This window comes from Mustela lutreola, chromosome 3 (genome assembly GCF_030435805.1).
Source record: "Mustela lutreola isolate mMusLut2 chromosome 3, mMusLut2.pri, whole genome shotgun sequence".
NCBI lineage: Eukaryota > Metazoa > Chordata > Mammalia > Carnivora > Mustelidae > Mustela > Mustela lutreola.
In genome coordinates, this window is record NC_081292.1 from 92,315,873 (window position 1) to 92,332,008 (window position 16,136).

The 16,136-nt window shown below is 36.8% G+C and overlaps 1 non-coding gene across 1 annotated transcript; it reads right to left on the reverse strand.

The window, feature by feature from the left end:
- Positions 1 to 3,054: 3,054 nt before the first annotated feature.
- Positions 3,055 to 3,158, reverse strand: LOC131828383 (U6 spliceosomal RNA). The gene has a single exon (XR_009352399.1). It is a non-coding gene; the product is annotated as a U6 spliceosomal RNA (small nuclear RNA).
- Between the last annotated feature and the right edge of the window lie 12,978 nt (positions 3,159 to 16,136).

Here is a 16,136-nt window from a genome sequence, read left to right on the forward strand (position 1 = left end):
TTTAAAGAAGAATTAATTCCTATTCTCATGATACTGTTCCAAAAAAATAGAAATGGAAGGAAAACTTCCAAACTCTTTTTTTCTGAGGCCACCAGCATCACCTTGATCCCAAAACCAGACAAGGATCCCATCAAAAAAGAGAACTACAGACCAATATCCTTGATGAACACAGATGCGAAAATTCTCACCAAAATACTAGCCAATAGGATTCAACAGTACATTCAAAGGATTATTCACCACGACCAACTGGGATTTATTCCAGGGCTACAAGGTTGGTTCAACATCTGCAAATCAATCAATGTGATACAACACATTAATAAAATAAAGAACAAGAACCATATGATACTCTCCATAGATGCTGAAAAAGCATTTGGCAAAGTGCAGTATCCCTTCCTGATTAAAACTCTTCAAAGTGTAGGCATAGAGGGCACATATTATCAATATTATCAAAGCCATCTATGAAAAACCCACTGCAAATATCATTTTCAATGGAGAAAAACTGAATACTTTTCCGCTGAGGTCAGGAACACGGCAGGGATGTCCGTTATCACCACTGCTATTCAACATCGTAATAGAAGTCCTAGCCTCAGCAATCAGACAACAAAAAGAAATTAAGGGCATCCAAATTTTGCCAAATTGGCAAAAGAGAAGTCAAACTATCCCTGTTTGCAGACTATATGACACTGTATGTGGAAAACTTAAAGGACTCCACTCCAAATCTGCTATAACTTGTATAGGAATTCTGTAAAGTGTCAGGATATAAAATCAATGCACAAAAATTGGTTGCATTTTTTTTATACCAACAAGACTGTAGAAATAGAAATTAAGGAGTGAATCCCATTTACAATTGCACCCAAAACCCTAAGATACCTAGGAATAAACCTAACCAAAGAGACAAAGAATCTATACTCAGAAAACTCTAAAGTACTCATGAAAGAAATTGAAGAAGACACAAAGAAATGGAAAAATGTTCCATGCTCTTGTATTGGAAGAACAAATATTGTGAAAATGTCTATGCTACCTAAAGCAATCTACACATTTAATGCAATCCCTATCAAAATCCCATCCATCTTTTTTTCAAAGAAATGGGACAAATCATCCTAAAATATATATGGAACCACAAAAATACCTCGAATTGCTAGAGGAATATTGAAAAAGAAAGCCAAAGTTGTTGGCATCACAATTCCAGACTTCAAGCTCTATTACAAAGTTGTCATCATCGAGATAGTAGGGAACTGTCCCCAAAACAGACATAGATCAATGGAACAGAATAGAGAGCCCAGAAATACACCCTCAACTCTATGGTCAACTAATCTTCAACAAAGCAGGAAGGAATGTCCTATGGAAAAGAGACAGCCTCTTCAACAAATGGTGTTGGGAAAATTGAAGAGCCACATGCAGAAAAATGAAGTTGGACCATTTCCTTACACCATACATGAAAATAGACTGGAAATGGATGAAGAAGCATAATGTGAGAAAGGAATCCATCAAAATCCTTGAGGAGAGAACAGGTAGCAACCTCTTTGACCTCAGCAGCAGCAACTTCTTCCTAGGAACATCGCCAAAGGCAAGGGAAGCAAGGGCAAGAATGAACTATTGGGATTTCATCAGATCAAAAAGCTTTTGTTTGCACAGCAAAGGAAACAGTTAACAAAGCCAAAAGATGACTGTCAGAAGTTATCTGGGAGAAGATATTTGCAAATGACATACCAGATAAAGGGCCACTATCTATCCAAAATCTATAAAGAGTTTATCAAACTCAACACCCTAAGAACAAATAATCCAATGAAGAAATGCACAGAGGACATGAACAGACATTTCTGCAAAGAATACATCCAAATGGCCAACAGACACATGAAAAAATGCTCCACATCACTCGGCATCAGGGAAATGCAAATCAAAACCAGAATGAGATACCACCTCACACCTTTCAGAATGGCTAAAATGAACAAGTCAGTCAATGACAGATGCTGGCAAGGATGTGGAGAAAGGGCAACCCTCCTACACTGTACGTGGGAATGCAAGCTGGTGCAACCACTCTGGAAAACAGTGTGGAGGTGCCTCAAAAAGCTGAAAATAGAACTAGGCTATGACCCAGTGATTGTAGTACTGGGTATATACCCTAAAGATACAAACGTGGCATTCTGAAGGGGCACATGCACCCAAATGTTTATAGCAGCAATGTCCACAATAGTTAAACTATGGAAAGAACCTAAATGTCCTTCAACAGATGAATCAATAAATAAGATGTGGTATATATGTACAATGGGATACTATGCAGCCATCAAAGGAAATGAAATCCTGCTATTTGTGATGACGTGGATGGAACTAGAGGGTATTATGCTTGGCGAAATAAATCAATCTGAGAAAGACAACTATCATATGATCTCCCTGATATGATGAAGTGGAGATGCAACATAGGCGGTTTCAGGCGTACGAAAAGAAAAATAAAAGAAGATGGGATTGGGAGGGAGACAAACCATAAAAGACTGAATCTCACAAAACAGACTGAGGGTTGCTGGGGGGAGGTGTGTTGGGAGAGGATGGTGGGGGTATGGACATTGGGGAGGGCAGGTGCTATGGTGAGTGATGGTGAGTGCTGTGAAATGGGTAAACCTGGAGATTCACAGACCTGTGCCCCTAGGGATAAAAACACATTATATGTTTATAAAAAATTTTTAAAAAATAGTTTTAAAAATCCATTAAAGAAAAAGCACATATTGCAAGCCCAGAGCTAATCTCATATTCAATCAAAAAAAATTGAAAAATTTCCCCTTAAAGATCAGAACAAAGACAAGTGTGTCCACTTTCACTACTCTCATTTGACATAGTACTGGATGTCCTAGCCAGAGAAACAAGGAACACAAAGAAATAAAAGACTCAAAAAAAAAAAAAGGAAGAAGTAAAATTTTCTTTTTTTTAATAACATGAACTTACATGTAAAAGAATCCTAAAAAATTCACAAAAAATTTTGAATAAACAAATTTAGTAAAGCTGCCAAATACAAGATCAATATATAAAAGACAAGAATTTTGTTTTGTTTCGTTTTTTTTTTCCAATATGGAATGCTTCCCAGTTTTTCATGTCATCCTTGTTCAGTGATCAAGCTAATCTCTGCATCATTCCAATTTTAGTATATGTGCTGCCAAAGTAAGCACAAGACGAGCATTTTAACACTCTAATGATGAACTATCTGAAAAAATAAAGAGAACAATCTAATTCACAATAGCATCAAAACTAATGAAATACTTAGGATAAGATTTAACTAAGAAGATGAAAGATATGTACCCCATAAACTATGACATTGATAAAGAAATTGAAGGAGACATAAATGGAAAGATAGCTCATATTTATGAATGGTAAGAATTAACATTGTTAAAATGTCCATACTACCAAAAACCATCTGTAAATTCAATTCCTATCAAAAATCCAATGTTAGGGGTGCCTGGGTGGCTCAGTGGGTTAAGCCACTGCCTTCGGCTCAGGTCATGATCCCAGGGTCCTGGGATCGAGCCCTGCATCAGGCTCTCTGCTCAGCAGGAAGCTGCTACCTCTTCTCTCTCTGCCTGCCTCTCTGCCTGCTTGTCATCTCTCTCTGTCAAATAAATAAATAAAAAATCTTTTAATAAATCCAATATTATTTTTTTACAGAAGTAAGTAAAGAATCCTAGAATTTATATGAGACCATAAAAGACAAATAATTAAAGCAGTTCTGAGAAAGAATGAAGAAGTGAAATTACACTTCTTGATTTGAAACAATACTACAAAGCCCTCATGCTCAAAACAATAAAGTATACTGGTATAAAAACAGACCAATAAACAAGTAGAACAGATTTGAGAGTCCAGAAATAAATCCTTTCATACAGTCACCTAATATTTGACAGGGGCCAACATATATAATGGGTAAAGATAGTCTGTTCAATAAATGATATTTAAAACTGAATAGTCACATAAACCAGCATGAAACTGGAAGCTTATATCACTCATAAATCTTAACTTGAAATAGATCAAAGACTTAAATGTGATGCATGAAACTAAATTTCCTAAAGGAAAACATAGGAAAAATTCTCCTTGACATTGGTCTTGCCAATAGTTTTTGGATACCAGGCCAAAAACACAAGCAAAAGAAGCAAAAATAAATAAATGGTATTACATTAACTAAAGTTTCTGCATTGCCAAAAAAAAAAAAAAAGAGAGAGAGAGAGAGAATGAAAACACAATCCACAGAATGGAAGAAAATACTTACAAATCTTATATCTGAAAAGAGGTTAATAATCAAGAGATACAAATAGAAAAAAATATATCATTAAAAAATAGCAAAAGGATCTCAATAGACTTTTTTTTTCAAAAAAGTTATATAAATGACCAACAGGAGCATTAAAAAGTGCTCAATGTAAAAACTCAGGGCAAATTCATTATGTTGTTGTTTACCTCTGAAAAACACAATATTACTACCTATTAGAATATATACTACCAAAAAATTAAAACTAACAAATTTTGGTAAATATTGGGGAAAATGGGGAACTTATGCACTGTGATAGGGATATAAATTTGTATGGAAAACAGTATGGAGACTATTCATATTATTAAAAGTAAAATTACCATATGATTCAGTAATCCCACTTCTAGGTATATATCTAAAGGAAACGAAGTCACTATTCGAAGACATATCTGCACTCTTATGTTCATTATAAAATTATTAACTCTAAGCAAGAGATGGAAATAACTTCAGTATCCATTAATGGATGAATGAATAAAATAAGTATGGTAAATATATACTATGGAATACTACTTAACCATGAAAAATTAAGAAATACTGCTTTTTACAACAGCATGGATGGATCTTGAAGGTATTATACTAAGTGAAATATTTCAAAGATTTTATATATATTTTTTAATTTATGTATTATGATATCCCTTACATACAGAATCTGAAGAAAAAGCAAACTAATGGAAACTTAGAGTTGAGTTGACAAGAGGTGAACCTGGGGTGGAATAAGGTGGTCAAAGGGCACAAACTTGCAACTATAATATGAAAAAGTTCTGGGGATCTAATGTACAGCATGATGATCATAGTTAATAATATATACATACTTTTTTATTGTGCTTCCCTTTATTAAACTTTACATATATCACATTCTTACAAGTTGAAAGTTTATAGCAATCTTGTATAAAAGAGGTCTGCTGCCACCATTTTTCTAAACATTTGTTCATTTTGTGTCTCTCTGTCACATGTTGGTAATTCTTGCAATATTTCAAGTTTTTTCATTATTATTGTATTTGTTATGGTGATCTGTGATCAGTAATTATGACCCACTGAAAACTCAGAACTAGTTTACTTAAGGTATATACATTGTTTTTCTTTAAAGACATAATGCATTTGAACAGTACAGTATAGTGTTTATTTTTTATATGCACTGGGAAACATAATTTTTTATTTGCACTGGGAAACCAAAAAAAATAATAATGATTTGACTTAGTTGATTGAGATAATCACTTTATTGAGGCAGTCTGGAACAAAACCCACAAGACCTCTGAAGTTTATCTCTACTGTACTATATACATAAAAGTTGCTAAGAGAGTAGATCTTAAAATTCCTTACAATACATGCATAAAAAACAGAGGCAACTATATGAGATAGTAGATGTATTAACATTTTTATGTAGATTATATTGCAATATAATCTACAGTTTTCCAAACATAAATGTCTTAACTGCATGAATTTATTTCATACAACTCTATAATCTAGTTTCATAAGAAAGCAGCATGAAAATTTTGAATAAGACAGACTTGCTTAAGTTTCTTTATGTTCAACAGTAAAGGATACTTCCCTGAAAATAAATAGAAGAAAAATCTGCATATTTATCATGATAATTATTATTCATAATGAGATTCATATTGAATTAGGGAATATATATCCTCAGAGGGGGTAAAGTAAAATGAAATTTATTTTGGTAAATGTGTCTATGAATAGTCAATACAATGCCTCAATATAAATGAATATTATCATTTTGAACAATTTAATTACTATTATTAGAATTATTATTAGTATAAAAATAGCTATCATTTTAGCATGGAATATGAGACTCTCATGCTCCATGCTTCATTACATCCACACAACAACTCTGCATAATAAGTATTATCATCACCATTTCATGGGTGAAAAAACTGAGGCTAACACATTTAGATAACTGGTTTATGATTACATGGCTGGTAAAGATGCATCACACTAATTTAGGCTTTATGATTTCAGAATTGTACTCTTTCCACTGCACATTCTAATTACTCTGTAAATACTTGGCTTGTTTTCATTTAGTTCTTTAATTTTATTCATGTGGCGATGGCTTAAAGCTCCATTTAAAGGAAGCTTAAAAAATTCATTTAGCCAAAAGCTCCCAAGAAATAAAAATGTCATGGATCTAATGTAGACATGGATATCATTAGTTAATGAGTAACTATATATTTTCCACTCTAGTGAGATAACAATCAGAGTCTTTTTCTAAGTTTTAGTCTCTGAGTGTTCAAATGGACTTTGTTAAAATAGAAATATTTAGACAAAGGTGATCAAAAGTCTGGATCAGGTCACCTTAAGATAAATATTAGGAAACTGAGGAAACAAATGGAGATTTGAACACTGAGCTATGATATAATGAATGGTTTAAAGTATTTAGTAGAGAATAGAAAAGCCCTTTGAAGCCTGGTCTTAGCCTAGCATTGCAGCTTCTGGCATATCTGTCTATCTATCATTTACCTATCTATCTATCTAGATATAAATTTGAAAACTTTTTTAACTTAAAGATTTTGAGAAATAGAACATAATTAGCACCATAGAAGATCTGTTTATGATAACAACCTAGCCCCTCCTCCCAGTTTGTTAATATTCTCTCTTATTTAATGTAACATTGTGCAAATATACCACTACTGATCTGCCGTTATGAATGAAATAACTATAATCATCTGTTTGCATATCCTGATGAAAATATTCCTTTAGTTCCATGTTGTATTTCTAGGAATGGACCAATTTTTTTTTTAAATTTTTAAGTTTTCTAAATATTGTCCAACTTTCCTCATATGTTTTTATTATGTGCACTGTCATTCCTTCACATTCTTGCAAGACATTTTCACTGTTGCCCAATATGGTAAGTGTGTAATAGTATGCCATTCTAGGTTTTAATTTATTTTTAATTTAATTTAATTTAATTCCAGATTCATAATAAAGATAAACAGTTTTTATATATGAGTGGCCATTTGGATTACCCTTTCTGTACAGTACATGCTCAAATCTTTTGATATCTTAACATTGTGTTATACTGACTTCTTTAATAGTAGATTTTCTGAATGGACTTTTAGCTGTGTAGGTCTTCTCTATTTTATTTTGAACTTGTTTTCATTTCAAAATCTTTATATTTATTTTCATAATCTGCTTTTATTTTGCTTTGTCTATTATCTATCTATCTATCTATCATCTATCTATCTATTTATTTATTTGCAAGCAAGAGAAAGCGAGCTAGTGAGAGCGCAGGGATGGATAGAAAAAGAAGGGAAAAGAATCTTAAGCAGGCTCCAGGCTCAGCACAGAGCCCAACTCTGGGCTCTATTTCACAACCCTGACATCATGACCTGAGCCAAAATGAAAGAAATAAAATAAAATTAAGGTGTTAAAAAAAAAGGACAAAGAATTGGAGGTTTAATTAAGTGAGCCACCCAGGCACCCCTGTGGTATCTTAAATTGGCTGTCATATCTTTAAATTCTAGAGTATCCATTTGGTTCATTTATAAAACCTTTCTCAATATCATTTTTAGTTTCAATTTTTTGTTCAATTTGCTTCCCCTCTCATTTATTTGAGCAGAGTAATCAAGCCATTTTACAATCTTTATTGATCATTTTAACATCATACTTAATCCCATTTTGTCTTTCAAATCTTGTTAATGGTTTTTCTTTGTGTGCTTTGTTCCATTTTGCTATGTTCAAGACATTATATTTGAAACTCTTATTGAGTAGGGATAATTAAGAGCTATAATAATGGTATGGTCCTCCTTGGCAGGATTTTCTCTTATATCTGAGACTCTACAAGACAATCATACTCCAAATTCAGTGATTGACTTTCTCAGTTTACACAGAAGGCAAGGTAGGCTATAGTCTTATTTCTGCTTCTCCTTGTGCTTTGGGGATCTCAACTTAAATTTGGGTTGTACCAAAGTCCTCAAATTTGATTGCTGCTGGATTTTGAATTTTGTTTCTCTAGTATCAAGAGTCTATTAAAAACACAGCTCAGTGTGTTTTAGCAGTTTCAAATGCTCTCATAGCTAAAATGGCTTCAGGGCATATATCTCTGGGCTCTCATTGTATTTCCTATTTTGGCCCAGTAATCCCTCCCTTATTTTTATAATCATTCTGATATTTTTAACTTTAAAAGCTATTTTGTCTGGATTTTTAGTTGTCTTAAGAAAGAGTTTTTAGATCACCATTACTAGAAGCAACAACAAATATACATGAAAATATCTGCAGTAGTTTATCACATCTTTATGGCTTTGAACTTCCATAAGCCGAGGCATCCTTCTCTAATCACTTAGGCAAACTCCAATTTACCCTTTAAAACAACACAAGAATTGCTTCATTTAAGAACATGTTCAGGGATGACTCTTCCCCACTGTTCTTACCAACATTCCCACACACTCTTTGCTACCCACACTTGTTTATGAACTTTCATTAAGTATATCAGCGTCATTAGGTATATAGAATTTTGCTCTATTGTATTTTTGTCCTTTAGAGCTTTAATTAAATATCAATTCCATAGAAAGTCTGTCCCTTTTCTTTCAAACCTGGGTTAGTTATTTCTTCTCATTCTTTGTCAGAAGTTACTTTATTAGAGAAACTTACAGCTGTATTGTGACTTTGGAGCCTTTACAGTTTTTTGACTGGAAAAATCACCCATCCCTGAGATTTTTACGCAGCTTCCTAGCTGATATTATTCAGAAATCTGTTCAAAACAGACTTTTTCAGGGAGGCCCTTTCGGACCACTCAGTTACAAAACCTCTTCTCAATCACTGCTCTTTTTAAAATGTGCTTATTTAGTTCAAATATGCATCACTATTAAAGAAAAACCAGTACGATTTTTTTCTTTTTAAAGTTGGCTTACCTATTATCTATCTCTCCCATTAAAATGATTCCTCTGGGCTGGGGTTTTCTTGTGCACATCTTAGGCCAGGCACTCAATAAATTGTCTCTGAATGATTGAATTGTTTGACTCCCTTGCTAGATTCTCAACTTCATGAGGCCAAGGATTGTTCTATTCAGTCCTTCTTTACCCTCAATGTCTGTTATATTGCAGTCACTTACGTGACTAATGGGAAAAATCACAGAAAGAAAGAGTTAAAACTACAGAAAAACCCCGTAGGTTCAATAACACAAAGCTTTCTAAAACTATTTAGCCCAGGAATTGAATACTGGCTGCACTTTTGATTTTTTTTAAATGGTATTGAATTTAATTTAAATGGAAATACTTGAATGGTAGAATAATAAAAAAAAAATTATAAAAGCAACTTGCTCCTTAAAGTAAGAATTATATAGGGCATCTCTTCTAGAAGCAAAATTTTCAAATGTCAAACATCTAAAAGCATAGAGGAGAAGTAAGATTGTGAATTGTACTTCAATGCTCTTTTCTTTATATTCAGCAAACAGCTTCATTCACACCTTTCCAATTTTTTCAACTCTTTTAACAAAGCCTTCAGAGGAGTTACTGCTGATGACAACCATCACAGCCTAACAGGAGAAATTTTATAAAGAAAAATAATAGCATGTTTTTCCCAAATTGTTAAGGATATGGTGAAGCTCTGTCGGATTCAAAGGAGGAATGTGCAATTCCATGCTATATATAATAATAACTTATTTTAATAGTGGCTTTGCAATTTTTCAGATATATCCATTTACTGAAACCACTATCAATTAAACAGAAACAAACAAATTAACAGGGGTTCGAGACAGGAATTATCTAATCTAAAAATAGCACATGTTCACAGAATACACAACACATATCCCAAGTACTACTATAGGTTTCAAGTAATAGTCAAAACAATAGTAAACATGATTCAGACCCTACCAGTCAAATCATAAATGGGACCTTAACTGTAAATCCTTATCTTTAGATCAAAGCGGGTAACTGGGTGCTGAGGATACATTATAGAATTAATATGTCGTAGAACTCCTCTGAAATGAGTCATTTATTCCATCACTTTTCCTTCACAGCTGCTGACCCATGTTTTGGTTCCTGGAAATAGCTGCTACCCTGTTGTACTTCTTAAAAGCACATATATTGATAACTTTACTCATTCCTCCATTCCTCTGTGACTGTCACTGTGTTAAAATGTGGAGTCAGCTGACTCACTTGTGGTGGTAATAAAGTAGATGAGTTTGCAAAGTATTTTGTTATTTCTAAAAATGCAAAAACCAAATTACATTGAAATCATAAGGGGTGTTTCAGGGAGAGCTGTAGGATGTGGTTTGTTGTGTAATCCACAGAGATTAGCTCCAACACATATTTAAACTCTCCTCTAGGAGCAACCTTAGTGGTAAAGCAAGAAGATAAACAGATGTATACACACTCTGGCACAAAATTATCACTTATGTTTGGCTTCCTAGTCTCCTCGTGTTCCTTATTTATCTTAACTTCTCTCTGAAATCAGGAAACACAAAATCTCAATCAGTTGACATTTTTCTACTGAATTACCCAATAGTCTGATCATACCCCTAAGACTTTTTTAAATTAGTTCACTCATAATCCCAAATCTGCTTTGCTTCCTCATCTGAGTACACTGTAATTTGATTTCAAAATGAGGACAGTTGTCAGTAATGCCACATTCATTAATCTATTTTACAATTCCATGTACTTAGAACTATGAAAATATGTTAATAACATCCATTCCAATAAGCCACCCTAAATTTATTATCATGAAACAAGACCTCAAGAAAGAGAATTCAAAATCATCCATGTATTTGCAACTTATTGCAATAAAGCCTTTATCAATAGACTTCCCTGTGCACATGGTGGTCAAATTGCTGGTAAAAACCAGCCAGATCTATTACAAGCTTTCTCATGGCTTCTAGGTAACCCAAGTGAGCCTTTATTGATACTGGGAAGAGATAAAGCAGGGAAGGGATAAACAGTGATGTAAGAATTGGCTAGACAAAAGTAATGACTCTCATTACAAAGTGAGTATTTTAAAGCAAAAGAGCCTGTTGGGAATATTGTTTTATAAAATAGTGGCTTTTTTTTTTAACTTTTTAAAATTCAATTAGTTAACATATAGTGTACCATTAGTTTCAAATGTAGATTTCAGTTATTCATCCATAGCATATAATAGCTAATGCTCAGTACTTACTGTTATAGCTTCTTGAAAGCAGAGTTTTAACCCACTGAGCCACCCAGGTGCCCTTGAAAGCAGAATTTTAGATCATATTTTCTGATTACTGTAGTACAACACTTTCCTGCTAGCAATCTTCAAAACATACTGTTTGTTAGAGGAATTTCTTTAATAATAAATAAATAGGAATTTATTTAAATTTATAAATACATAAAGTAAATAGGAATTTATTTAAATTTATTTAAATATTGCACACTGTTTCATTGTTCATAAATAAGGTGATGATATTTTAGCCATTAGTTGGTAGCACTGATATATCACTTTCTTTTTACTTCTTAGTGCATTCTCTTTACAAAAAATAGATATATATTTTATAAGAATCTGAATCTGTGGCAAACATTTAAAAAACCCTATACAGTAAAGTTTAACATTTTAAGTAATCAATTATCTTCCTCAATTGTGATAGTATATCCTTCTATCTAGGCCAGATATTGTATGAGGGAATTGAAGAGACATACTTTTCTAAATTTCACTTTTCTCATCTGCAAAATGCTAATCATGATCCTACAATAAAATACACTTATAATTTTTTGATGAAAATTTATTTATTTATTTTAAGATTTTATTTATTTATCAGAGGGAGTGGGCGAGAGAGCAAGCACAGGCAGACAGAATGGCAGGCAGAGGCAGAGGCAGAAGCAGGCTCCTGGCCGAGCAAGGAGCCCGATGCGGGACTCGTTCCCAGGACGCTGGGATCATGACCTGAGCCAAAGGCAGCTGCTTAACCAACTGAGCCACCCAGGTATCCCTTTTGATAAAAATTTAATCTGTATAAACAATATATTTGCTGTAATGCGTGGTTCATGGAAAACATCTTATTTAATTATAAGCAACAACAGTATTAGAAATTAAGTAAATGTATCTATAATATTTAAAATTTTAACACATAATTCCAGTGCATTGCCTTATATTCTCAAATCCCTTTACCACTTTCACTGACAGAGTCAAATGTACTTTTTCTACTAGTAGCCAGCTCTTTGTCTTTTGTCAGAAAGATGCCCTTGTGAATTATTTATAATAGAGATATTAGCAATAATAATAATAATAATAATAAATAGCAATGAAAATGTTAAAAAAAAGTTTTCTTAACTAATTAGGGTTCTTAGACATCAATTAGAGGAACCACCTCTGGCAAGCAAATTAATCTGCAAGACATTACCAGAATTAACAAGTCAGTCAGATAAAGGGTCCGTAGACTGAAAGGTGAAGCAAAAGGACTAGGTTTGGAAAATAGGTAAGGACAATGAAAAAAATGATCAAATTTTTGGGCAAAATAAATTCTTAGGTGTCCTTTTAATGGAGTCCTTGGCATTATGTAGCAGAATCTCTGGAGATTATCTCAATCCATTGGGGTCACCCCGTTTATTAGCTTGCTATTGACAAAGGTATTTACAAACTGTAGAGCAAGAGGTTATAATGTAGAAAACTGATGGTAATGCACAAGATTCTTGTTAACAATAATGCAAGTTAGTTGATCAGAAGGTGTGGGACTCTCTGACTCTGAGTCCCCTGGTGTCACCTTTTGATTTTAGTAACCAAAGGTCCAGAGGCATTGGGGAATCCTGATATGACCGGCCAGGGAGGGGACGTGTCTGGCGGGCGAGCTCTCTTCTCCCTACATCCTCTCGGCTTCAGTACAGCAGAAGAACATGTCGCTTCCTTTAGGATGTGCCTAGAAATGAGCTGGGCAGGGGGGTTTTCTCTGTAATGGGGTGCCTGGATATGTTGGTTCCAATTCCGTTGGGCTCTGTCGTCAGGGAAGTGAGGTCACCACTGCCTGGGGGCTCCTTACCGAACTTCCTGCTGTACCAGAACTCCCTGAGCCGGCGGTCCCCAAGCTGCTCAGGCTCACACTCCACTCAGGCAGTGCCCATCCAGTGACCCCCATACAGCCTCCCCCAGCCCCTGGGAGGCCTGGGTGCGGCTGTTGTCCCCGCTGGAGGCAACAGAGCTGGATTTATACTAGGTCAGTGTTAGGGTTAGGGTTAAGAAAGATTTAGGGTCTGGGTTAGGGTTAGATGTCCTTGGGTACAGGGTTAGCGTAAGGCTTAGGGTAGGGCTCAGGGTTAGGGTTAGGTTCATGGTTAGGTTTAGGGTCAGGCTCACAGTAGGGTCAGGGTTAGCGTTATGGTCAGAGTCACGTCAAGGTCAGTTTTAGGGTGATGGTTAGGTTTAGTATCAGGTTCAGGGTCATGGTTAGATTTAGGGTCAGGTTCAAGTTTTGGTTTGGAGGCAAGGTTCATGTCAGGGTCAGGGTTAGGTTTGGGACAGGTCTAGTGTCAGGGTTAGGGTCAGGGTCAGGCTTAGGTTCATGGTTATGGTAAGGTCAGCTTTATGTTTAGGTTCTTTTTTATGAGTAGGTTCAGGATCAGGGTTAGCTTTAGGGTTACGATTCTGATTAAGATTAAGGATTGGGTCAGAGTTAGGTTTACACTCAGGTTAGGGTCAGTGTTAAGGTCAAGGCCAGGATCAGGTTTAAGGTTAAGGTCTGACATAGGCAAACTTCAGAGTTAGGGTTATGATCAGTGTCAGGATTATTGTTACAGTGGGGTTAGGGTTAGGGTTAGAGGTAGGTTGAGGGTTAGTGTTAGACCGGGTTAAGGTCAGTGTCAGCGATTATGTTAGGGGTTAGTTTTATGGTTAGGTTCAGCGTTAGGTTTCGGGTCAGGGCCCGTGTTAGTGTCAGGCTCAGGGTTACGTTTAGGGTTAGAGTTAGGGTCAGGCTCACATTCAGTATCAGGGTTATTGTTAGGGTCGTGGTCAGGGTCACTTTAGGGTCAGGGTTACGTTTATGGTCTTCGCCTGGGACAGGGTCAAGGTGAATCGAGGGCCAGTGTCTGGTTTACCATCAGGATCAGGTATTGGTTTAAAGTCCACATTCGGGTCAGTGACAGGGTTATGTAGTGGTCAGTGTTAGGGTCATGGTTAGGTTTAGACTCAGGGCCAGGTTCAGGTATATGGTCAGGGTCTGGTATAGGCAAAGTTCAGGGTTAGGCTTATGATCATAGTCAGGTATAGGGTCAGGGTTATTGTTAAAGTTTAGGGTTTGTGTTAGGGTTAGTATTTGGTTGACAGGGTTAGAACTTGTTAGGATCAGGGTCCGTGGTAGGTTTAGGGTTATTCTTAAGGTTAGGTTCAGCGATAGGATTCGGGGGAGGGCCCGTGTTAGTGTCAGGGTTAGGGTTACATTTAGGGTTAGAGTTAGGGTCAGGCTCACAGTCAGGGTCAGGTTTAGTGTTCAGGTCAGGGTCGGGGTCACACTTTGGGTCAGGTTTAGGTTTATGTTCATGGTCTGGGTCAGGGTCAAGGTGAAGTTTAGCGCCAGTGTCAGCTTTAGGGTCAGGTTCAGGTATTGGTTTAAAGTCCACATTCGGGTCAGGGACAGGATTGTGTACTGGTCAGTGTTAGTGTCATGGTTAGGATTAGGGTCAAGGTGAGGGTCAGGTGAAGTTCATGGACAGGGTCAGGTTTAGGGTCAGGCTTTGGTTTAGGGTCAATGTTCGATTCAGTGTCGCAGTTAGGTTTTCGCTGTAGGGTTTGGGATTGGTGATAGGGTTAGAGTTAGAAGTAGGTTTATGGTTAGGGTAAGACTTAGACAGCGTAAGGTCAGGGTTAGGGTTTTCGTTACTGTAGGGGTTAGTGTTAGGTTTAGGGTCAGTGTTAGGTTTAGGTTCAGGGTCCGTATTAGGGTCATGGTTAGAGTTACCTTTAGGTTTAGGGTTAGGGTCAGGCTCACAGTCACGGTCAGGGTTAGGGTTAGGGTCAGGGTTAGGTCAGCATCAGAGTTAGGATTAGGGTCAAGGTCAGGGTCATGGTTAGGTATGCGTCTTGTTTACAGTAATATCAATGTTAGGTTTAGGTTCAGGACCACAACTAGGTCAGTGTCAGGCTTAGGTTTAGGTTAGGGTTCAGGTCCGGATCACAGAGGGTCAGGGTCAGGGTCAGGGTTTGAGTTAGGGTTTGGGGCAGGCTCACAGTCAGTGTCAGGGTCAGGGTTAGTGGTTACTGTTAGGGTTAGCCCCGCTCCTGGGTCATAGACCCATCCATTCAGGGTCTCAGGATAAACCCTGGGCAGAAGGGTGTAGACCCTCCACCCGATCCCACTTAACCAGCCTTAAACTTGGGTGTGAACATGACTTGCCCAACAGACACTTAACCCCTCATCAGCCTGATCCTGCCTGGGGCATCACCACCCACGATTGCATGGCCAGGTCCTCTTTACAGACAGACACACAGACACCAAGAGGAACACACACACACACACACGCTCACACACAGAGAGACGGGGAGGAGACCTAGTGCTACACCCGTGGATCAGAAGGTGTGGGACTCTCTGACTCTGAGTCCCCTGGTGTCACCTTTTGATTTTAGTAGCCAAAGGGCCTGAGGCATTGGGGAAACCTGATATGACCGGCCAGGGAGGGGACGTGTCTGGCGGGGGAGCTCTCTTCTCCCTACATCCTCTCGGCTTCAGTACAGCAGAAGAACATGTCGCTTCCTTTAGGATGTGCCTAGAAATGAGTTGGGCAGGGGGGTTTTCTCTGTAATGGGTTGCCTGGATACGTGGGTTCCAATTCCGTTGGGCTCTGTCGTCAGGGAAGTGAGGTCACCACTGCCTGGGGGCTCCTTACCGAACTTCCTGCTGTACCAGAGCTCCCTGAGCCACCGGTCCCCAAGCTGCTCAATGCTGACCCTCCACTCAATGCAGTGCCAA